At 34.2% G+C, this 26,959-nt stretch overlaps 1 protein-coding gene across 5 annotated transcripts in view; it reads right to left on the bottom strand.

Moving 5' to 3' along the window:
• The window catches only part of for (cGMP-dependent protein kinase for), a 599,950-nt gene that overhangs the window by 348,344 nt on the left and 224,647 nt on the right, over positions 1-26,959 (bottom strand). Inside the window, exon 1 of one of the 5 annotated variants that reach the window (XM_069843875.1) lies at positions 6,664-6,802. The exons of 2 other annotated variants lie outside the window; for them this stretch is intronic. The gene's annotated coding sequence lies outside the window, so the exon portion shown is untranslated. Of the gene's footprint in view, positions 1-6,394; positions 6,803-26,959 lie in introns of those variants that run through there. 2 more of the 5 variants (XM_069843873.1, XM_069843874.1) reach the window with 2 other exon arrangements.

Raw genomic sequence — 26,959 nt, 5'->3', positions numbered from 1 at the left:
TTTGACTTTATTTCAATCGGTAATTATGTATGGAATTATAGGATGGGGTAGCTCATTTAAATCCAATTTTAATCCACTTTATTTATTACAGAAGAAAATAATTAAAATATGTCTTCATAAACCTATTGATTTTCCATCTCAAAATTTCTTTCTAGACTTTAATGTACTTAACGTAAGACAAATTTATTATATTGTATTAATAAAATTCATACATACAAATCGAAATAATTTTGAATTGTATTCTCATAGTTATGAAACAAAAGGTATGAATTCTTTAAGATTGTTTGAACCAAAATGCAACACTGTTACAGTATTTAATCATAGTAGTAATTTAGGCCCAAGAATATATAACAAATTTATATTTAAATATCCTACTCTTGTCAATTCTAATAGTTCTAGTATTAAATTTAAAAAGTTATGTATGGATTTTATAAAAATTGAAAAATTGTAAATTTAAATTTATATACTACAATTGCACAGTAGACATAAGACAAATTGTATTGTATAATTATCAATTTAAATTTAGGAATCCGCCCCTGATCACGAGTTCTGCTCTTTCAGGGGCGAGCTAAAGTTTTTCTGTATATATTATATTTTATGTTCCGATTATTAGCAAAATAATAAATAAATAAATAAATAAATAAATAAATAAATAAATAAATAAATAAATAAATAAATAAATGTGTGAAAATAAATTTAATTGAGTTACGAAATGTAATAAGAATATTTAATTTCTAGCTTCAAAGTGAAATGTTATTCTGAATTATTCAGCAAATTTGAATAGAGGTCAGTTCTAGGAAGTGGAAGCATTCTTGGAACTAGAACCAACTCCATCTTGTGGTCATCTTACCGCTTCGGTATTTAAATTTTTTCCGTAGCTCCGCCGGCCAGGACGCATTTCCGTCTGGATTTTCCTGTCGTCCGATAACAGAGCGAGGCCGAACATGAACCAGCTAAAGCCAGTTCGTACTATCATCCTCCCATGTGATCCCGTAGGTGAGAATTCCCCACAATGTGGGTGTCATGAGGTGGGCTGTGAGATTTTTGTGACAACACTTCAGGAAAATGGGAATAGAACTCCACACAGACTGTTTTTAACATCTTATTATGACAATCTTCTATTTACATAACAATACAGAACAAAGCGTGGTAAAAAATATGAAATAGTTTGCAGTTTCAATCCAACTTGAAAGTGTCAGAACAATAGGTGATCAGTTATTTCATAATTGCTACCAGCTAGATCTGGACTCATGCCCAGAAAACATGGAAAACAAGACCACATGGCCAGCGCAACAAAGTATGTCTGTTGAAATACATAAAAGATAAACTATGAACCTAGAGGAAGTGTGTGTTCTGATTTTCTATTCCTACACAATCTGCCTTTTTCGAAGCTACAAATATACGTATATAGGCCTATAAGCGGGGGGTAAAGATATACGGAAAAACTTTCGCTTGAAGAGTTTAAAACCGAAATCCAGCAGTACAGGCTTCGCTAGAGAGTATATTTCAATAATAGAAAAAAACAACTACTTAGTTACTTACTTATGGCTTTTAGAATACTCGGAGGTTCATTGCCGCCCTCACATTAGCACGCCGTCGGTCCCTATCCTGAGTAACATTAATCCAGTTCCTAGCATCATATCCCACCTCCTTCAAATTCATTTTAATATTATCCTCCCATCTACGTCTCTGCCTCTCCAATGGTCTTTTTCCCTCAGGTCTCTCGACTAACATTTTATAAGCATTTCTACTACAGTTAGCAATAAACTACAAACCAAATGGTACGAAGTAACTGGAATGGCCAAAGAAGAGATAGTTAACCACCAAATCTAAAGATACATTTTATTAGAAGCGGAAGAGAATCAAAGCATTCAAGATGACGATAATGACGATGATATTGGTGATGGTAACAACAGCAATGATGATGATGATGATGATAATAATAATAATAATAATAATAATAATAATAATAATAATAATAATAATGATAATAAAATAATAATGAGTTCCCAGAAATGCATATACAGTGTTAGTTGTGAGGCCGGAGGGAAAAAGACCTTTGGGGAGGACGAGACGTAGATGGGAGGATAATATTGAAGTGGATTTGAGGAAGGTGGGATATGATTGTAGAGACTGGATTAATCTTGCTCAGGATAGGGACCGATGGCGAGTTTGTGTGAGGGCGGCAATGAACCTTCGGATTCCTTAAAAGCCGTAAGTATGTAAGTAGGTAAGTAAATATAGAGTTCTACGAAGGTAAGAAGTCATAGGCCTATATAGGCTATTACTGCCCGTTGCTAAGAGTAATCATCAGAATCTCGGCCTGGCTTTTTACAGATAAATTGAACATTTTTCAGGTAAGAATTCGGTTGCCATAGTAACAGTCTGTTTAATATTACTTATTAGTTTGATATCAATTTAATCCCTTTTTTTTTGTATGGAGTTCTTCAGCGGCCTTCTGACAGCATAGCACATGTATAATGGTTTGAGAGATGGCGCATACGGTGTGAGTTCTTCCTAGGAGCTTCTGGGAAAATTAGAAGAAATTGCTTTGGTTACCGAAACAAAGAAATCTGGAAGAACTATGCGAACAGATGTTATTGTTGCTGAAGTCTTATAAGTAGCAAAAATAATTTAGTTTATGACAAGTTATGACAACCAATATGGAATAACTCAGTTCATAACTGTAATAATATTAAGTTCACTATGAATTTTCAGGCATAATATTACTTTTCACAAATATAAGTAATTATTGATAAAAAAATACCGCCCTAATGTGATAAAATTGGTACTGAGTTTACCCACTGTTTTTAAACATTACCGTTACTATAAAAACTGGATGTTTACATTAAAAACTGTAGATTTAGTATGAATTTTCACGACTGCACAATAATCAGCAAAGAAAAGAAATAATTTATTATACAGTATTTTGGGAGAAAAAAGGTGAGTGGCGAGTGGCTATATATTCTTGAAATGGGTACAGGAAGATGTCAAAGACATTGTAAACCTGTGAAGTAAATAAGTAAAATCTCAGACTTCTGAAAACGCATACATATTTTCCCCGTTATTAGCACGATTTAATATATTCGTATAATGTAGCCTATACAAGAAAAAAAAAGTGTATTCTCAAACTCCGACTATTTTGAGGATTGGATTTAATATTAAAAGCGACTAAGAACTTCTTCTCATAAAGACCCAGTCACTATTATCCTGACCCGAAATTTCACTGAAGTGCTCGAAATTCGACTCCCATACCCAGATTAACTTATATGAAATGTACAGTAAAAAAGACACTGTATGACAGATTTTCTCTTTCTCTATTTCTCAAAATAATTCTGCCTTCGAAATAGATTTCAACTTCCGCCTCCCACTACCTTCTGTCTGCACTTTGTCAAAACTTTCCATCCGAAAGAGTCGTAAGCCAGAAGTAAAAGTTTTTCAGATACTTCAGAATGCACTGCTTAAGTCTTTTAATGAAGAGTACTGCTTTAAAATGTATAGATGTCATTATTATTAGATTATTAGATATTATTAGATAAAATACTTTGTATCGAAGGTTCGATCTAACTTTTTCTTCAGACGGAAAAGAAAGGAGGAGCGAAAACGATTCCATCGTAGATGTCACATCGATTTCGTCTTTCTGACGTCAGTAAGTAAACTTATATAGTCACTTCGTAACGTCCTCAAGAACCGCTCCATTCTCACTCGACAGTATTCAAAATAGGCTGGTATACATATATCTCTGAACCAAACCGATTTATATTGTAACGTGAAAAGTTTATGCGCTTGACAGTCGATAAATCTCGTCAAACTCTCTTTTCATACAGTGACGTCATTAATATATTACAGTAGACCTTTGATAACTGAAATTATGATGTATTTAAAACAAAGTAGTTGCATATATCCAGCCATCCGTCATAAAACATAAAGGGAAAACAAATGAATATGACATCACAATGGAGTCATTATTTTTACACAAATGAGAGTAATTAATAAATGCGGGGAATATAAAAATATAAATAGTTAATGTAACATAGACTAATTCTAAAATACTTAACTGTGATATTAATTATCAAATGAAATCGATTCTCTGTAATTAAATATTATTCATTACAATTTAAAATAATTCATTCGCGTCATAATGATGTGTGAATTGTTTCGAGTATCGATTGCATTGTTGTCTCGAGATTAGGCTTCGTGAAATGAAGAAGCAATTATGAATTAATTAGCGAGAAGGTTCCGCATTATTAAATTTAAACACGGGGAGCATAAGACATGCTCACAATAAGAATCGCTGACGGCATTAAAGTTTCATGAAATTACAAAGAATCGAAGACTCCTCTGTAACTTTTAGCTTCTGAATTTCCTACTTGCACATTTTATCCACGAAAATATGTCCCGGAATACACGCAAATTCTGTTTTAGTAGAATCAGAAGTTTATAGGTGTATTTCAATTATGTCAGGAAGTGTATTCTCATTATTAAGTTGTGAATTTCAAAACAATAAACGTCGGATAAAATTCTAATTGACTAGAGCATTAGGCCTAATTTCATTATGATTATGATCATGATGATTTTTATTTCAGTAGGTTATTTTACGACGCTGTATCAACATCTTAGGCCATTTAGCGTCTGAATGAGATGAAGGTGATAATTTCGGTGAAATGAGTCCGGGTTCCAGCATTTGCTCATATATTGGGTTGAAGGAAACCCCCGGAAAAAAACCTCAACCAGGTAACTTGCCCCGATCAAGAATCGAACCCGAGCCACCGGGCCAGACGCGCTAACTGTTACTCCATAGGCGTGGACAATCATGACGATGATATTATTATTATTATTATTATTATTATTATTATTTTCTAGCAATCTAGGAATTAACAATTTTAAGAACAAAACCAACAGGATAAAGCAGAATCTTTGCTTCTCAAATACGCTTCATTGTTCAATTTTGAATTAATTAGCCTACAATCAAATCAAATAATTTCAACTCCAATTAATAAAGGAAGTCATTGCATATAAGTGTGATTCTAATAAGATATGTACACATATGAATATCCTTCATGTGTTTTAAATGTGTATTATTTTCGACGGTGTAATATTACCCATACACATATCGATGGCCCAGAACCAGACTGTTCCAAGTCCATTTTACTATTTTTTTTTTTCAGAAGAGCTTTTTTCAGCTCGTGACATTCAAAGCTTCATGAAACAATTTGGAATAGCTTCATAGCAACCTTATGGAGAGGAATATTTACAATTTTGTTCGATTCATATATGCAGACAAGAACTGGAACACAATGAAACACAGATTTCTTTCTTATAAAAAGTTGGACTTTGAACCGTCTATTTCTCAGTCATCGATATACCAAAACTTTAAAATTAATTTTTCTAGTACTGACTAGAAAGTGAATTCAATCTTCGAAAACCTGTGTTTTCTGGACGTATGAAATAAATTTAGCAATTTGTAACGTTCCCGACGAGGAGTATCTTTTTTTCAATCTCCGTACTTTTTCATGTGAAGAGAATGACAGCTGCCATTTACGAAACGTCGTGTTTTCTGCAAGTCATCAGCGACGGCAAAAGGAAAAAATAAAAATAAAATTATTTTATATATATCATATTTTACGCTTCCACGGTGATTGTTCAGTAACATAATTTTGGATATTCCATCCTGTGCCTTCTAGCTCACGGTGGAATATCCAGAGGTTTGTTTCAAAATTTATGTTACTGGTAAGTTACAATAGTTAAGAAATGGTGCAGACTGGACTTTCTTCTAACTTTTGTTGAGGTATATAAAAATAGAGCTGCAACATTTCTGGGTAAAACCATTATTGCTTTTCCACTCATTTAATACACCATAATTTTGTCTAACTTAAAACATAATTAAATTCAAGTCAAGAAAAAAAATTGTATTTTCCACGTATAATTAAATTCTTAGTATTTAAAATTGTTTGAGATAGTATTCTGATATTATTATTATTATTATTATTATTATTGTTATTATTATTATTATTATTATTATTATTATTATTATTATTATTATTACGACATTAATTTATATGATTCCATGCTTTCATTTTCAATTATCATTATTTTAAATAATTATTCCAATGTACTTTTATTATAATTTATATCATTGTTAATGTTTTTGTAATAACTTGTCTTGTGCTGAACTGTTATTGGCTTCTGGCTGTTGTAAATAAATAAATTATTATTATTAAATTTAATTGATATTCAAATACCAGACGAAAGAAAACAGAAAAACAAAAATCATCACCCAGTTCTAAAAATGATAATTCATTTAAAAAAATCCCATCGTACGTAAAAACAAATGGGGTGGTAAACAACCATATAAATGATCAGATCTGACTGATTTGTTTATTATAATAATTACCTATGAAAATTCTATTAATTTTCTTTAACTAATGTGCTGTCAAACTATCGAATTAAACTTCACGATCCTTCTATACGATAGTTGTATATTATGTAAACTTCTCAAATTAAAAAATCCCCAGACCATCCATTACGGTCTTATGATATTGCAGACGGGCGTAGATTCTAAAATTTGTCACTAAATTAAAAACAAGAACTGACGTGTCAGTTTAGGAAGGACACACTTCTGGACCCACGAACTTGCTGTAGTAGGAACACTTGTCACTTTACCGAGAAAAGAGAGAGCTGTAATACCGACTCGAGGAGCACAATCACACGTGGCATGTCACTACACTCGCTAGAGGACTCGAGTTCGCACCCGACCGCACCGGCAGTCAGCACTCGACTAGCGGCCGGCTGCCGGCTCGCGCGAGCGGACCAGCTACCAGCACGCAACATGGCGGCCGCGCGCAACGCAACTCGACGGATGCTACAAACTGTGTGCTGATGTTATAATATCTACTTGCGTAAATTTAGATCACCTCCTGACCTGATCGCGACCTTGTGACAATGTCAGCAGTTCACATCTGTGGCAATGAGAGGATCGGAAAAATTTGAAGAAACTAAAGCGCGTCCTATATCTTCGAAAGCTCCTCTGTGGATAAAAAGTGAGTTATTAAAAAATAAAAATAAAAAAAATTGAAACGCCCATAATTTTTTAAAGAAGAGGCCTAAGCTTCTATACTATACTATACTTACTGGCTTTTAAGGAACCCGGAGGTTCATTGCCGCCCTCACATAAGTCCGCCATTGGTTCCTATCCTGAGCAAGATTAATCCAGTCTCTATCATCATATCCCACCTCCCTCAAATCCATTTTAATATTATCTTCCCATCTACGTCTCGGCCTCCCCAAAGGTCTTTCTCCCTCCGGCCTCCCAACTAACACTATATATGCATTTCTGAATTCGCCCATACGTGCTACATGCCCTGCCCATCTCAAACGTCTGGATTTAATGTTCCTAAATATGTCAGGTGAAGAATACAATGCGTGCAGTTCTAAGCTTCTACAAAAATAAAATTACTGATTTGTTCATAAAAGAATGGAGTTTATTTTCATAGAACGGAGTGGAATTTCGGGAGGGAGGCACTTCGACTCAGCACTGCGATCTACTAGATTTATTGCGCTAACCCTCAAGCTAGGCGCATTCCCGAACCCACACTGGCCGACTACACTAAGGTTCGCTGCGTACCCAGGTTTCGAGCACGCAACCCCATTCGTCTCCCATGCGTCGCCAGCCTGGGAGTGCTATGGAATGACGACGGAGTACAGAAATGTAGATGGAATGATGTAATGTTAATGTTATGTTTTATTTAACGACGCTCCCAACTGCAGAGGTTATATCAGCGTCGCCGGAGGTGCCGGAATTTTGTCCCGCAGGAGTTCTTTTACATGTCAGTAAATCTACTGACATGAGCCTGTCGCATTTAAGCACACTTAAATACCATCGACCTGACCCGGGATCGAACCCGCAAGCTTGGACATAGAAGGCCAGCGCTATACCAACTCGCCAACCAGGTCGACTGGAATGATGTAGATGCCCAATATGGAGAAAGGGGAGAACCTCGAGAAAAACTCTAACAGTGTTCTTGTCCGGCACAAGTGTCACTATGGATTAGAAACTTATGTCTCAATTTCTTCTCTGTTGTTGCCATGGCACAAAATAAACAGCAATATTCAAGATATTCTTCAATGAGGGATTTTTTTTATTTCATCCTGTGTGGTAATGAGATTTTTCTCGTTGCTAAAACTTCCATAACATCCTCGAGGTCCACACAGCCTCCTATCAAAATATGTACAGGATCTTTCCCGGAGGTAAAAGACGGTCGAAGCGTGGTGCCAACTACACCACCTGATTCTAGTCCCGAGGTCATGAAAGCATGGAGCTCCATGCCCCCCAAACGTCTTCATTGCGTGTGAAGGGGATCCTATTAAGTTTACTACCAGAAAATATAAATACGAATTGGCCTTACGTAGTGTTACTATGAATGTAATAGAGGTTGTTCCAGTACACTGAGAAGATTCAGAGCTCGCAATGGTCTGAGGTATGAATGAATACTGCAATCTGTCGCCATTGTGGAAGCTTGTAACAAATTAAAAGACCGGTTCCATAGTATATATAATTTATTTCAAGAAATAGTCTGCCCAGGCATCCTGGGTTGCCAAAAACACAGAATAACACACATATAAGAATAGTAATGATTACAGTAAGTAGTAGGCTAAAGTCGGCAGAAAACGTTGTGAATGCTTCGATAGTTTTACAAGAAGTCCAGAAAATTAAACAAAATACAGAATACGGAACATGCAATATGAATCAAATTGCAAGGGGACTGCAGATGAGCTACTCAACAGTGTGGCGTATTCTCGGAAATTGGTTTATATCTGAATAACATAAACTGCATTATTTTATGAACAAAACTATAATACTGTATTATACTTCTACAATATAAGCTTATTTGTTAACAATGTGGGAGGACTTTACATCTTTCGTAACCTTTGCATAATCTTATATTTGGTAATGATAAAAACTACTACTGGTATAGTAGGAGAAGAAAATTAAGTGTACAAAGTTAACACATGTATGATTTGAGGCTTTCTCGGCGTTGGTTCGCTAATATGTGTCACACAAAATAAGCAGAATCCTCCAGAAGGTAAATATCAAAACCATCCATAAACCACAGAGCAAAATCCGGAGTCATCTACGTCAGGTTAAAGGCAGTCAGGGCCTAAGGACACCAGGGATTTACAAGATTCCATGCTAGTGCGGCGAAGTATACATAGGGCAGACTGGCCGCACAATAGAAGACAGAATCAAAGAACATAAGAGGAACCTGAGGCTTTATTACCCGGAAAAATCTGCAGTGGCGCAACACAGCATAGAAAAGGATCATAAAATACTATTTGACCACACCAAGGTCATCAACAAATCAAGCCACTACTGGGAACGTACCATCAAGGAGGCCATAGAGATTAAGCTGGAGAAAAACAACTTTAACAGGGACGGTGGACTGCAGCTCAGTCAGGCATGGACACCGGCCTTGGACCAGCTTAGGCCCTATTACAACCAAGGTCATGAAGATCACGGACCGAGGACGGCAACAGATTCCAACCGGCGGAAAAGGGCTCGCCGCCCGCCAAACTTCACACAGGAATCCCGGGAGGGGCGGAGCTTACGAGGAATGACAATTCCCGGCCCCGGATTGGCCGAACCGCCAACCAATCCCGTTTCACCTGAGACAGCCTAACATCTATATTACCTTTCGACTTTCTGTTCGGACATCACTTCCCTGAAGATGGCTGCAGAGATAGCAGTCGAAAGCTTGGAGCATTCCAAAATCTTAACTCGGCTGATATTCCCTCGAAAACATATTAGCGAAAGTTAACATACTTTATAATTATAGATTTTACACATATCGCAGTAATTCAGTTTCTTTATCGTGTCTTCAATGATACTGAACGGATTGCATTCATATTCAATACATCCGACTCAATTTATTGGCGAATTATTCACATATCATTAAATCATTTTAATTAACATTTTTTTATTACGTAGAATGGCAACAAAACTACGAAATTGCTATCGATGGAAAAACATTCTTCTAAGTGGAAATAATAATTGTTCATATAATTATTTTTACTTCCGTTTCGAACTTAGTCTAACAAGCTAGATTTAGGCCCACGTTTTGGACCACTGCGCAGGGTGAGGAAAAACGGCTTTTATATATTTTAAAGGATGTAGAGTAGACCGAAATAAACTATTTTTATAAGAAAATAACTGTCGAAAACGCTTAGTTACTTTTCGAGAGACATAAATTATGTAAGTTTCTACTTCTTCCACCCGGAAGCAGGTAATGGAGGACCACTCATTGTCAAATATTAACCGCCTAGTTGTAGATTAGATGAACCAATGCAATACGACTATATTTCAACATTAAATTCACTCTTAAATAGCGATGTTCATAAACATAAAAAAACATTATTATAGATTAAATCGTGATTACGAAGGAAACAGACAACTTCAATAAAAGCATGAGATGACCACTGTAGGAATAGATATTCTGTTTCTAGATTCTTATTCAATAGCAATGAAAGTTTGTATCGATATATTATATCGATTATCGATTACGTAACATCACAGTTCCAGTAAGATGGACATTTTGAGTGCTTTAATTAACCAAAACAAATAATGTTACAGCAGTGCAGCGATATTTTAGAACATATTTCAGAAAATTATCACCGACTAGGCAGTCCATCAGCGATTGGCACAAGAAATTTGAAACAACGGAAAGCCTGTATAAAGGTAAAAGTAACGGAAGACCACGTGAGTCAGATCAAAAAGTCGATCGTCTTAGTGCTGCTTTCCAAAGGAGTCCAAAGAAATAGACAAGAAGAGCAAATCTGGAGCAACAAATTCCATAACCAATAGTGTTGAAAATTTTCCGGAATCTGCTGATAATGATGTCATATAGATTTAAGATATTGCAAACTCTAACTGAAACATTTGATAAGAATACCAGTATCGCCTTGATGCATAGCAGGGTATAAGCTATTATGTATATCAACATGTGTATAGTATTGAAAGAAACGTCAAGAATATACAGGGTGTTTAAAAAATACGGGGCATAATTTCAGGAATGTATTTCCCACATGTAGACAATCAAAATAGTTCATTACAACATGTGTCCGGAAATGCTTTATTTCCGAGTTATGGCCTTCACAACATTGAAATTCACCGGAACGTTTTTCTTTCCGCAGGTCGTTGCCTTCAAAGGAGATATTAAGAGGCACTCTGACAGTTCATTCCGAGGCGAAGGTTACATTCAGTGTTGTGTAGGCGTTAGACTGTGCGACATGTATTCAAATCAAGAGCTGGCAGAGATACAATTCATGTACGGTAAGGTGGACGGCAATGCTGCGCTGGCTCGTCGTTTGTACCAGGAGAGGTACCCACAGCGACAATGTCCAGATCGGAAGACATTTGTACGTCTCCATTACCGTCTGTGCGAGTATAGAAAATTTAACTCGATGGATAGGTAGAGGTGGCCCAATTGCTTGGCCTCTACGCTCACCTGATCTGAACCCTCTTGATTTCTACTTGTGGGGCCTGATTTGGAATCCCTTCGGAATCGAATTGTGACATGTTCTGAGGACATACGCAATACTCCTGGAGTTTGGGATCGTGTTCGCAGGTCAATGAGACATCGATGTGAGGTCTGTATTCAAGCAGGAGGTGGACATTTTGAACATCTTCTGTAATGACAACGACCTGCGGAAAGAAAAACGTTCCGGTGAATTTCAATGTTGTGAAGGCCATAACTCGGAAATGAAGCATTTCCGGACACATGTTATAATGAACTCTTTTGATTGTCTACATGTGGGAAATACATACCTGAAATTATGCCCCGTATTTTTTAAACACCCTGTATTTGCAAAACCATTTAGGGTGATTCTTGACATCTTAAACAGTTTTAGCCACGTAACTTCCTAAAACTCTTTATTTATTTCGTAATCAACATGCATTATACTGTAAATACGCCTAGAGCTATTTCATTTCCACACACGAAATAAAAGTCAAGGCATTCCACGAGAAGTTTCCGATGAAAGCCAAAATTATTATTGAATGCAAAATAATCGAACAAGTCTCACATTTTAAATCAGATATTTAGGATGTTAAGTAACATATGAAATAGATCTAGACATAATTCATGAAACCAAACAATTTCAAGCTATATGTAGCACAATCTAGAGAACTCTGAAGGTTGAAGCAAGGAAATACAAATCTAAATTTTTTCCTGTAATGAAGCTCCCTGTCTTATTTTACGGAACTGAAACATCATTAAAAGTAAGACATAAAATATAAGCAGCAGAAATGCGATTCCTCAGAACTAGTAAAGGATGCACCAGAGAGGACTACATAGTAGAGATGAACAAAACTAACTGTCGCTCTCGCTCATCATTCTCGAAATAGCATTTGGTCGGCGTGGAAAGATTTCGTAACTTTGAATAACATACATCGATGAAATAAATAACATTATAAATGTTTAAATGATACAAAAAGACAAAATAGAACAGTATCTTAGTTATCAAAATGTTCTGGTTCTATTATATAATATTACCTATAGTTATATAAATAGAAAAAGAAACAATTCTCAAATAAATTTGTATTTCTAAGAAACATAAAACATAATATCTTTTTACTTGAGATTGCACACTTGATCTCAAACATATGAAAAGAAAATTCCTAGCCTTTGAATAAGGGTCTAGTAATTGAATAAAGATTGGGGAACGGATTATTATACACTGAAAGGTAGAGATGATGTTTCAAATAGGCTTCTTGATTGTTTATATATATATATATATATATATATATATATATATATATATATATAACAGTTGCCAAAGTAGATAAAAGTTCAGTCAGGTATAAACAACTGTGGCGATTCAAGGCTGCTTGACGTTCGGGACTTCGGGAGTGATCAATTTCGACGTCTTGAAACACTCACAAGCAGTCTTTACGTCAACGACGCGACGTCGTGCGGGTTTTCGGCTTTGCGGGCGCTGTTAGTCTTGCTTTCTCAATCGTTGTTATCTCTACTACATAGCCTAAGAAATGAGGACGTCAGAAGACAATCAGGAATAGAATCAATAATAATAAAGAAAGCGACGACATACAAAGAAAATTGGATATTCCATTTGCATCGCATGACAGATAACAGAATCTCAAAGCAGATTTTGGAATATGGACCGAAAGGACGATGAATGATGGAAAAACGAGAAATCGGGATAAGAAGAAGAAGAATGTAAGAAGAGGAATGTAAATTTGTGCAACATTAATTATAGTTATACAGCTCCATAAACCGCAATATGTATAAATGAAATCAAATATGTTTGAATTCGAAGCTTTTTTTTAATTGGTTATTTTACTATGCCTTTTCAACTGCTATGGTTATATAGCGTCAGAATGAGATGAAGGTGATAATGCCAGCAAAATGAGTCCAGGGTCCAACGTCGAAAGTTTCTCAGCAAATTCGAAACTGACAGGTCGGCCATTCTGTCTTCGCCCTCACAGAGCGAGGTTCCATCCTGAGGGAGTACATAATGGATAAACCCCATGGCCTGAAGCCCTTACATCAGTATCTAAGGCAACCATAAGACTTTATCCCAGCCTATTTTTTAGTAAATGCAAATGAAGTTTATAGATAGTTTTGATGAAGTGAAAGAGGAAAACGGAAGTATAAAATAAATAAATTAATTAATAAATTAAATGAATAAATAAAATAAATAAATAAATAAATTTAATTAATTAATTAAAAATAAAATAAGTAAATAAATAACTTAAATAAATTAATTAAAGAGAGAGAAGAATATCATCGAAATGATAGCCGTCCAAATCTTGGATTTAAAATATCGGCATCCTAATCAATTCAAATGAACAAAAAAGAAAATGTAAATTAATGTTAAAAAAATACATAATGAAATTTTAAAAAAGAATAAATAATAAATAAATAAACAAATAAATAAGCAAATAAATAAATAAGTAAATAAGAAAATAAATTAATTGCGTAATTAAATAAGTAAATAAAATAAATACATTCAATTAATTAATTAAATAAATAAAATAAATAAATAAATTTAATTAATTAATTAAATGAGTAAATTACATAAATAAATTCATTAAATAAATAAATAAAATTAATAAATAACTTAAATTAATTAATTAAATAAATAAGTAAATAATAAATAAATAAACTGTCCCTACTTAACCACCACTATATGAAATACTATTAACCCAAGGAGTAAAAAAATTGGCATAAAAGAATGTCCAAACTATATTCCACGTAACTCTTATGGTTGTTGCCACTGGTTGCATATTTCACCACCAGCAGCTACAGTATTTACTTCCGAGGGAAAGGTAATTAAATTATACACAGTAGCTATTATATTGCTCAACGTGGGCTTGAACAAGGATAACAAAACTTCATTGCAGTTGTAATACTGCGCAGTAGTGAGCAGCACGTAACGCGTAGCATCATATCCACTTTTCCTTTATATTCCTTGTAAGGGTAGAAGTTGTTGACTTCCGGCCTTCGACTATCCTGCGGAGTGACGAAGCACACTTTTCTCTTACTGATAGGGCGAACACTCCCGAATTTCGGGATCTGAGTCCCAAAATGTGATTCATGAAGTTCCTCTCTATACTCGGTGCGCCTTCGTGTATAGTTTCATAGTTGGCCCGTTTTTCTTTGAAAAAATGGGAGCCCAAGAATCAAGGGATTATTTGTATAGTGACAGACAAACGTTAGTACGAAATGCAACGCCACATGTGATATCGGCTGTACAGAAAAGAGATGTCCTGAACGCAAATATTTTTAAATTTCATTATTGGGCTTTTGCATGCCCTCCAAAATATTAACATTAAGTTTCATGGTTCCCTGATCAACAGTTTTCCGTCCAGAGATGGAAATATTAGTATTACGGAATGTTTAGGCTCAATAGTTGTAAATATTTATCAAGAGAAACCTGATCCTCATGCTCAAAGCGACGAGTACCCGTAACTCACGTGGTCTTGCATGGTACTGTTTGCTACACTGCTATCTCCGAGAACATGTTGCCAATTTATTACAATTAGATAAAATTTTACATGAGAAATCCCAGTGAAGTCTTTAGTTTTCTTCTGTGTAACAACAACACTGCTCATTATTTCTTTTACATACCTCTGCTTTATCGAATCAAAATCTGGAAATCAGTACACAGTATTCTAAATTGTATTGTTTATTATATTCGAAATATACCACCACAATGTGAATGCGTTCGTTACATACCGTTCAGACTTGCATTTCGGTTCACTCTGAAGATAATGATAAAAAGGGTACAGAGTAACAGGTTTTTTTTTACATCCTTTAGTAGTGTACGCCACTGATCGTAGATATGGTTAATTTCAGCGTTAAGTATGTAGCATAGAACATAATGACATTTTGCAAGGCAGAATTAAAACAATGAATCAACACTTTTAATACTGCATTCATGTTTTATCAACTTTTTCTATCATAAATGCATGCATATTTATATGCTTATCAGGTTATAGAATTCCGGATCTTACTGACGTCGACGACGATGACGCTGATAATGATAACGACGACGACGACTTTTTGTGTTAATACTAGAGAATTCTTTATTCCTCCACATTTTAAAATGATTATTACAGTTTTACTACGTCATACTACTTTTGACCAATAAAACGGTACGAAAGGGTGTCTTTCAACCGATCGTAGCTGCTTATCGCACAATTTTATTTGTTAGTTTTTATCACTACCCTAGCATTTGCTTCTTTGTTTGCCAACATTTCAAACTGCAAATTCTTTACGGTACTATAAAACATGCTTTGCGATCGTATTTGTTTACAACACAGTCAACTGAAAGTGGCGGCTCCGTTCAAACGTTTTGGTGAAGCTAACATTAGTGAAATAGAATTTAGTATGTCAATTAATATTTTATTGTATTAGAGTAGGCCTACTTTATAATCTTCTAATCTTTATATACTTTTTTCTAATCATGTAATAGTCAATTAAATCCCACTCGAGTTTTGATTTTCTCTAGATAAATCAGAACCTCTAGTGAGATTACGTTGACTATTACACTCTTACTACGTCATATTACTTTTGACCAATAAAACGGTACGAAAGGACGTATTTCAACCAATCATGGCTGCTTATCGCACAATTTTATCGCGTCCCTAGCATTTGTTTCTTTGTTTGCCAACATTTGAAACTGCGCTGGTCTGGACGTAATATATATATATATATATATATATATATATATATATATATATATAATTACAAACCACTCCAGTCGATGCACAGCAGTTTCAAATATGACTCGCATTGGCATTCAAGAACAAGAATTAATAAAAATCACTGATCATACCTATGCATCTTCTGAAATCCGATTTGCAAATAAATGAAGAGCACCATTCGGAAATCCTGAATAAGTTGAATACACCATGTAGGCCTAAATCAACGAGTTCCACTTCTATTACGCACACATCCAATATAACATCAATTGAACCACCAACCACATTCAAATTTGAAAATTGTACATTCAATAATTATTCCTTTTAAAATTAATCATGTTTATTTTTTATGTCATCGTCGTTAATTAAAACTTTCCTAACACTTGTGTATATTAGTTAGGTTATGTTATAGCTTCTGCTCTGGGAAGATAAAAAGAACTTCTGCTATATGATATTATGGATAGTCACGTATCAGAGATTGTTTAATATTAAGATTTATTGAATAGTAATAATTACAGTGTCTGTATAAAGACACTACTGCCATCTAGCATGCATCTAGCGTAATATTTGTAATGTTGAGATGGTACAATAATACATTTGAAGACAATTGTATTTTCGTAAGTCAATTAATATTTTATTGTATTGGAGTACTTCGTTACTTCTAATCTTTATATACTTTCTTCTAGTCGTGTAATAGTCAATTAAATCCCACTCGAGTTTTGATTTTCTCTAGATAAATCAAAACGTCTAGAGAGATTACTGTTGAAAATGTTATGAGATTTCGTACAAATTATTACAGGATTTAAAATATAGGAAAATCTTCAAGAATTTCAATACAGAGAAGTTACAATTAAATAACTATAAGTAGTACAATGTAATACATAAGGGCTTTGCTTAAAATGTATTGAGGTATACAAATTGTGTATGTACTTACATAAATGAAACTGTTATTACAAATTTTCAGTACAATTATATAAAATGAAGATTCACTATAAATGTAATGTTCACCATAATATAATTAATAGGGCAAATGGAAGAATAAAATGTAAAGCCCAAAATCTAAATACGATAGACATATATAAATATTACAAAAGGCATTTAAAAAAGAACAGAAGTCTAGGAAATGTTGCACCATACGACATCGGAAAAAGATACAGCAATAAAATCACACTAAAAGGAGTATTTAAAAAAATGTTTTTCTCCATTAATAACTCCTTAATGTGCAAGAAATTAATAGCAATAAAGAGTAAAGTGCATAAGATTTCCTGATGGTTTGGCGTTGTTAGCAGAAGAAGAGACTATACTAAGGGATATGGTAATGGAGCTACATGGTAGCTGTGAGCAGTATGGGATGAATATAAACGCAAACAAGACGAAGGCCGTGGCTATCGGGAGAAAAATAAAGAAGGTAAACGTACGAATTCGAAATGAGGCAGTAGAGTAGCGTTGTCAGACAGAGACTAAACGGAGCGGAGCGCTCCACTAGACTCGTTGCGTGCTCCGGTGTTTCCACAGACATAAGCAAGTTCACGCTCCGATCTAGCTCCACAACCGGTTTTGGAGCTTAAAACTCTGACACTACTGCAGTAGAGCAAATACTTGAGGTGTACTATAAGCAGTGACTAGAAGGCGGAATTTTGCTCATTTGCATGTTTTATTCCTTAGTTGGAAATCATATGCCATCATTATATAAATGCATTTCAAGTTATTTGAAACCAAATATCAAGATTTTACAGTGTGTGTCTGTATGGCCTACGTATATTTATGGTGTTAATGCATATTTCAGCTTTTAACGTATATAAAAGCATATTTTGTTATTGTATTGTATTGTATTGTATTTATTAACATTCCATGGTATTCATACATTGCTTTACAGCTAGAATATGGAACAAGTCAAAAAACTTAATACTATTATAAAGTCTTAATTTATAGTCACAGTCTAGATGAAATATATACAGATGATATTTGCAATATAGTCTACTAGTACAACACAAAGTTTAGTATCAATTTCATGAAGTGTTATTGAATGTCATGAATTCCCCTACAGAATAGAAGGCGTGAGAAATTAGGTACTTCTTTAATTTGGCCCTAAATAATCTTATGTTTTGAGTTTCATTTTTTATATCGATAGGGAGGCTATTAAAAATTTTACTGCCATATAACGCACTCCTTTTTGATAGCACGATAGACTTGCCGATGGAGTATGAAAGTCATTTTTTGACGTGTATTTATGCTATGAACTATTGAATTAGTTACAAAGTTTTCACGATTACATACGAGGAAGATTATTAATGAAAAGATATACTGACAAGCCATGGGCATTATTTGTAGTTTTTTGAAAATAGTCCTACACGATTCCCTAGATTTGGCATCCACCATTATTCTAACTACTCTTTTTTTATTTTTTAGCAATCTGGTGTTTAAACCAAAATTAAAAACACGGACATATGGAATAGAAAAGAAACGCAGACATTAAAAGATATTACAGTAGTTATATTTTATTTATTGCAATCTGGCAACATGCAGACAGTGCACTATGGTCGGCGAATCATTGTGGACAATTCCGCGGCAACCAACAAAGCACTCCATAATTAAACGCACTGCTTACTGTGCAAATGTATAATATTAGGATGTTATGGATGAAAGTTGAGATTAAAAGAATAGATAATCAAAACAAGAAGCCGCTTTATCGCATACTTCACACGTGCATAAGATTTTGACGGCTTCCAGGAGAACGCTGCAATATGATAGGCGCAGAAGTTAAGCAAGTGTTGATAGACTTCTTCGCGTTTGCTAAACTCGAATTTCGCCGCCTGTTAACAATAATATAGGCACGGCATGGAATTTTCTGCTTTCTACTTGTCGGCGTGGCAAATCAGAATATTTAATTTTATTATGGGGAAAGAAGAAACTTCAACGGTTTGTGGAGTGCTTTGTATTTTGTAATTCCTTAACCGCAAGAAAATCATTAATTTTAAATTAGTTTTTTCAACGATGTCTAACGATAAATGTGCCAGAAATGTACTGCTTAATCAGTGAGTTAAAGGATACGCAACTTTCACAATTGATGGCGTCTCAATATTCTTTGTATAAGGGAAAAACCATTAAAATAATAAATTGCTTAAAATAAATTAAGTATTTTTTTTTTAATTTAACAGTGCATATTTTGTTAGTTTTAGTGCATATTTTCTGGTCTTTAAGTGGATACATACATGCATATTTTGGCGCTTTTTAGTGAATATGAATCCGACACCTAGTAATAACATAAGTTGGTGCCAGGAAATCAAAAGGAGAATAGCAATGGCAAAGGAAGCTTCTAGTAAAAAAAGAGCACCTTCTGCAGACCTCTGGGAAAAAGAAGACATTAGTGAAGTGCTTCGTATGGAGTGTGGCATTGTATGGGGCAGAAACATGGACATTACAACGAAGTGAAGAGAAATGATTGGAAGAATTTGAAATGTAGATATGGAGAAGAATGAAGCGTGTGAAATGGATAGGCAGAATAAGAAATGAAGCTGTGCTAAAAGGAGTGGGTAAAGAAAGAATAATGTTGAAACTGATCAGGAAAATAAGAAGAAATTGGTTGGGTCACTGGGTAATAAGAAACTGCACTAGAAGAAATGATGAACGGGAGAAACGTTCGGGGCAGAAAAGGATATCAGATGAGAGGGAAAATTAAGATATAGGTTATGGATCATATGCGGAGACTAAGAGGAAGATAGAAAATAGGAAAGATTGGAGAATGCTGGGTTTGCAGTGAAAGATTTGCCCTTGAGCAAAAAATTTTGAATGAATGAATGAATGAATGAATGAATGAATGAATGAATGAAAGTGAGTAAGTAACTGATCACAAGAAGAAGAAGGAGAAGAAGAAGAAGAAGAAGAAGAAGAAGAAGAAGAAGAAATGGCGGATGGTGTAAGCCTGCACATCGAAAAGAACTTTGTCATTTCGCGGTGCAGGTGGAGTCGAGAAGATTCGTTACTGGTAATACAGCTGGAAATCGAGCGAGAGCAAAAATGATGTAGGTAGTAAGTACTCTATAGAACACAAACTAGGACTCTTGGTGCTAATGTTTTAAAAATATATAAAGTACGAAATAATGTTAAAATCCTAATACATAAAAACTAAAAAAGAATTACAATGATTGTAACCCGCAGACCGAATATGTCCTTGGGATGTACAGTAGTGGCAAAAAAAAAAAAACCCGGATCGACCCTTGTAGCTGATGCAAAAGAATCCTGTTCTCTGTATTGTGTCAAACTGTGGTAATATCAATAAGGATAGTGAAGCCAGAGGTATGTAGATGTACTGCTATTTAATGTAAAAATACGCAGTTATCTTTGCCGAATAGAGGTAGAAATGGTATTGATGCCAGATGAAAATAAACCTCTCAAAGTTTTTTCGTATATAACAAAAGACGGTAAGAATCGAACAAATGCAATAAATTCCATTGTTACAATTAATTATACAAGATAGATGTGTTTTGTGACTAGCAAAATTTGAATCTGTGACTCTGAAATCAGCTACAAGGGTCTGTCCGGTTTTTTTTTTTTTTTTTTTTTTTTTTTGCCACTACTATACACTGACGGGCCACAGTGTAAACCTGCCAGTAAAATACATCATAATTATGAGTAATACATTGTAAAGAGTGCACGGTCGTAATTCACAGGTTCATTATCGCTTGCATACAATTCAGTAGCACACACAGGCCTAATTCTCTAAGCATTTATGTGAAGTTTGATAAAAGCGAAATAGGAAATTAACTTACGAAATTCTGCTGAATTTTCAAAATTCTTTTTAAAATGCTTCTTACATTAAAACACTTCCATAAATGGCGATTAATGAGGATCTTGTTATTAAATTACATGTAGAAAAATACTATTAATACGTCATTTAGATAAAAATAGCTGAACTTTATTATCTATTGGGCAACATGAACTCATAAAAGGAAGATTGACTATCGTGATTGTAATAGCGTACAATTAACGGAGAAGTAATGTAGTTCGAGAAGCTACGTGCATATATTACGAGAAAGCATTTGATATGGCAATGGAAAAATGATAGGAAATAAATTATTAATAATTAACTGGTACGAAGGTGATACTTTTACGCGTTCTACAACTCCGCTCTTGTATCGTGATGTAACAGATATTACCGTTTGTAATTTATTGAAGTAAAACTTCTTTAAGCAGCATACAAGTCGAACGCAGTGAAACAAAATTCTCTGACGGGTGTTTTAAAAGGGTTTTGAGTGTTGTTGGTACGGGATTGTGTATGTTGCTATGTTACCGTGTAAATAAAGTTCCTGATATTTGCGGTTTTTGAACCAATTTACAGAAATTAATGCATAAGTTAGTGGGAGTGGAGCTCCCGATGAACAGTGCGTCTTCTATGTAGTATCGTGACAGTCAAAAGTTATGAGTTAAATTACAATGTTGAGGAGCTTTTGGCTATAAAATATACTGAAATCAGGGACTTCCATCTTGTATAATTAATTGTAACAATGAAAATTATTTCATTCATTCGATTGTAACTGTCTTTTTGTTTCCTCTAGTGCCTCAAACTTACAGACGAAAAACTTTGAGAGTTTTATTTTCTTCTGGCACCAATATTACATTTCTACTTCTATTCATTCAATAAATAAAATCCTCTGAAACCCCATCGTGATTTCTGGGACATAGCGTACATTCTTTCCCTGATGATTATTTATGTTAAAAGAAAAATATTCAGTACTAATCAAAACATTCATAATTTTAATACAAGAGAAAAATCATATCTCAATCTATCTTCTTTTAATCTGATCTGTTATAAAGAAAGGAGTTCACTATTAATGTATTACGGTTTTCAATGCACTCAATATTTTATTATCTCAAAATCTTGAAGATGCAAGATAAATTTTAGAACAAATTAAAAAAAAAAATTCTCTATACCCATACATTCTATTCAACTGATAAATTGTTTATATTTTATACACTGAATTAATTTATTTACTAAGTAACAAATTTCTTATTAAAAACTTCAGTCTATACTTATCGATGGGTGAATACTTTATTATTGCATCTCATTATATATTACACGTTTGGACAAACGCTTTCACTTATAAAAAGCATTATTAGGTCCATGTTATGATTGTTATATTGAACATTATGCTGGTAACGTAATTTAATTGTGGATCATTAGAATAATAAAATTGAAACATATTATCCTATTACACTATGTCAATTATTCATAATAATAATAATAATAATAATAATAATAATAATAATAATAATAATAATCCGTGGCGCTACAGCCCGTGAAGGGCCTAGACCGGCCAGCCGGCTGCTGGCCTCACGCCCACATGTCGAAGCAGAGGTGGACGATCATCCAACCAGAATGGAGGTATCGTGTGGTTAGCACGATGATCCCCGCAGCCGTGTAAATTCATTGAACCATATTATTAAAATGTAAAGATTATAAACTATAGTTTTAACGAAAATAACTAATTTGTAAATTGAAATTCATAGAATGTAGCTACATTTTACATAATTTTAATAACCCATGTAACTTTAACCTAATATGGTTCAATGAACTGACATAGTGTAACAGGCTATATTTTCGTTAAAATTGATGGTTCACAAGAGAAGGATTAGTTGAGGTAATAAAATCAGTTTTGTGTCGTTGTATGTCTGATCATGTGCACTGCCTCCTTTCTGGAACAAAACTTTTTTCTAAGACTGTACATTTTACATCAGTTTAATAACTCATGTAACTTTAACCTAACATGGTTCAATGAATTGACGTAGTATAATAGGATAATATGTTTTAATTTTAATATTCTAATGGTCCACAATTAAATTAGATTATCAGCAATGTGTTCAATGTTGCAGTTATAGCATGGACCTAATGATGCTTTTTATAAGCGAAAACGTTTGTCCAAACATGTAATACATAATACGGTGCAAAAAATAAAATATTCACCCATCGATAGGTATAGACTGAAATATTTATCTAAGAAATTTATTACAACAGTAGGTATTTATCTGAAAAACAAAATGACTTCGAAAAAAAAATGCTTACTATGTGTCATATATTTTTGTCTGTGTGTGTATGTATGTATGTATGTACAGTAGAATCTCGATTTTCCGTCACCCTATTAACCGATTGATGGATTATCCGACTGACTTTCTCTCTCGCTCTTTTTTATGTAGAAAAATGTGAAGTACTGTATGTACATTATATTAGTACGAATTTTTTCTACAGAGTGTTTTCTTTACAAACCTTTACCCTTATACAGTATGGTCTACTCTTACAGCGGCACGTCTAACTTCTATGCAAAATGTTTTCTACAGGTGTCAAAAGAAAACGTGTTGTGCTACGAAAAAAAAGTACAAGTAATTGAATGGTTTGGAAAAAGAGAAACTGTGGTTCATCTCGCATCAGAATACGAAATAGGAATTACAACTGTGCACGATTTAATGAAAAAAAAATATCAAGTGTACAAAGTATGTAAATCTACAACATGAGACCTGTAGGCCTACTATTCCTATCTTTTCACAGACAGCCGTCATAAGGAGTTTTGTCGTTGAAAATCAGACTTAAATTAATGAACGTCTGATCTATTATATAGAATGTTAAAACAGAAGACCACGGAGGAAATTACGAAACTGTATTAATCTATGCACTTACAGTAATTTATGAAAACCTTATATGGTACGGATTATTCGATTTTTTCGATTAACCGTTCACTCCAGCCCCTTCATTACCATGGATAATAGAGGTTCTACTGTATGTATGTATGTATGTATGTATGTATGTATGTATGTATGTATGTATGTATGTATGTATGTATGTATTTTTTCTTGTTCCACATTTCAAAGCTACGATGCTGATGTAAGATCTATGGAATACAATAAATGAAATGGAAAAACTAATATGCACAGAGGATGTGGAACAACTTCAGCTGTATTCATTAGAGTTAAGTACCATGCTGCTAATGGTGATTATAATTAGTCTTAAAATAGTTTGAGAATGAAAAAAACAATGAATAGACTTCAGTTACGACGCTTATCATTCATTAAACGCCTGATGGCCTTAACTTCACCCTAATAAATAATTCTAATTCTAATATAATATCATGACCAACTAATTATAATAACTTGTTATTTCTTATTTTACTAATAATTTACTGTAAAGTAATGTTTATGTTGTACATTAATTCATTCATAATAAAAAATGACGTTCGTGTTGAGATCTACAACCTTTCCACTAAGAAATATTAAATGAAATTCACACGTTCATAAAATTACGAAGGCCGTGATCATAACGTGACTTGTTAAAACAAATGAGGACAGTCAACCGGGGTGGTCGAACACCAGACCTTTCCAATTAGAATCTACCGCTAGCGCAAGTCCATAAAAAAAAAGAAAAAAAAAAAAAGAATAGGAACGCGGCGATGATATGAACGCACCTGCCATCTAGCGGCAGATGCCATCACAAGCTGCTATAGTGCTTCGCACAAGTGACAGGTGGCAGTACAGTAGCATGTGCCGTGTTGATTAATAACATCAGCACACAGCACGCGTCTTTCAGCCAACTCGATCCAATCCCATAAATTGCATTATCATCACAGTAACACAAGAAAGGATTTTGCACGAATCCAAGCCACGGGCGTTACTCTGCACAGAAAAACGAATATAGAGAATTTGTAAATAAACGCTTTACTCGCAACTTTATACACTTGCTTTTCAAAGCCTTCAGAGAATAAATTCGCGCACTATCAAAGTAATAAAAGTACCGTAAATTGGTGTAAACTTGGCCACAAAAATTTTAAATCATGACATCAGATGCGCTGAATATATTTTTAAAGTTAATTATTTCTTATCCATTTCTTAAGTACTTTTTTTAATGTATAATTCTTAGTCACTATTAGGACTTATATGATTTAAATCTTTGTTTTTGTGGTCAATTTTACCCCAGTTTACGGTAGTCCAATTTCGAAAGTTCTCTAACTACGTCTGTCAGGCTGTCCGATTTTGTCAGTCCATTTACTTCTCTACACATCTATCCACTTCCATTTTCAACTCCATCTATCCATAGGCCTATAAATCTCCCTCTCCAATCTATGCATATAAAATGCCTCTTTCCAATTATCATAGACAACATAACAAGAGTTCTCATGTTGTCGATAATTCGCGAGAGCATACGTAGCGTGAGTGAATTATCCAAAGACCAAAGAGATCTGAATTCGTGTGATATTTTAATAAGGCAGTTTCGCGAATAATAAATAAATAAGAAGAATATACCAATTATATTACTAATAATAAGATATTTAAAGTTGCTAACTTAATATATTTTACTGGCCGGCATTGCCCTGGTATCTTGCAATATGAAATTGATGTTTAAAGACTTGAAAATCGCTGTAGAAATTATGATTAGTGAAACATCAAAATGAAATAAATACAAGTAGGCTACGTGCTTTCATTTAGTGAATTGTTGACAAGAGGGAAACTCTTGGGATATGTATTTCGCGAATATATTAGGGCTTAATAAATAATTTACAATATATAAAAACAGATTAAATTATGAATTAATATATAATTTTATACTTAAACTTGCTAGCTGACCCATCACGCAATATCACGGCCCACTATAATGTTAAGGAAACAACGAAAATATTTAAATCTGAAAATCACGTGCGATAAGATACTAAACAAATGTGCATCAGGTTCGACAAGATTCCAATTGAAAGTTGGCTTTGATTGGTTAAAACTCTATAGATTCTCATACTCGGTTAAACGAGCGTTGAGGGAATTCCGCCGATTTTGGAATACACACCGACGCGGTTAGATTAGGTTAGGTTAGGTTAGTTTTGGCTTTTATTATTCCGTCAAGATGAAGGTGAAAGCGATTGAGTGTGATTTTTTTGTTTTCTATGTTGACAGTTCAAGTGGGTCGGTGTCTATTCCAAAATCGGCGGAAGTCCCTCAACACTTGTTTCACCCTCATACTCCATTGGTGCATTGGCACATGGCCGAAGTAATCCATACAACGTGGCTAACGAGAAAGACAGGCTTCGGCACGAATTGGAGTCACGTGGTTGTCATGGTCTAGTCATGTCATCTTGACAATTGCCTAATATAAATACATGTTCAAAGTTCTGAAAAACAAAGGAATTTCTATATTAAACTAATGTTAAACGTGCATTTACATATAAACTTGTTCAATGTTGGCCATGTTATGACTATGAATGTGACGTCCGCCATAGCCCGTTTTTCTCGTTAGCCATGTCCATACAATACCTACTCACATTATAAATAGGATTTCATATAATTTTGATTAGAAATTTTTCTCAAATAAATACATACTAATTTGGAACCATTCTTAAAGGATTAGCGGTCACTTGTTATAAACACACTTGCTATGCGTAGGTTAGTTTTCAAACAATCAATTTTGCAAAAGGTCTATCAGTTTTCAAAATCAATATACTTCGTGCAACTGATAAAAATATCTCACTTTATGAATTACAAAGAATATTTTATGTTCAATTCATAGAAAGAATCTTATCTTAATGCCAAATAAATTATTTCACTGTTGTGTCTTTTAATGACTATTTAAAGAAATAAAATACAAAGCAATAATATAATGACAAAGGAATTGAATTGTTGCGATAAGCGTGAAACATATAAAGCAATGGTGGGCATTCCTGCGGCATTGCCGCAGTGACGTCAGACCTCAGCGAAGCATCAAACTTACCC

Source organism: Periplaneta americana, chromosome 13 (genome assembly GCF_040183065.1).
Source record: "Periplaneta americana isolate PAMFEO1 chromosome 13, P.americana_PAMFEO1_priV1, whole genome shotgun sequence".
NCBI lineage: Eukaryota > Metazoa > Arthropoda > Insecta > Blattodea > Blattidae > Periplaneta > Periplaneta americana.
The sequence above is the reverse complement of the archived record's forward strand: the minus strand, read 5'-3'. Positions and strand labels throughout refer to the sequence as shown.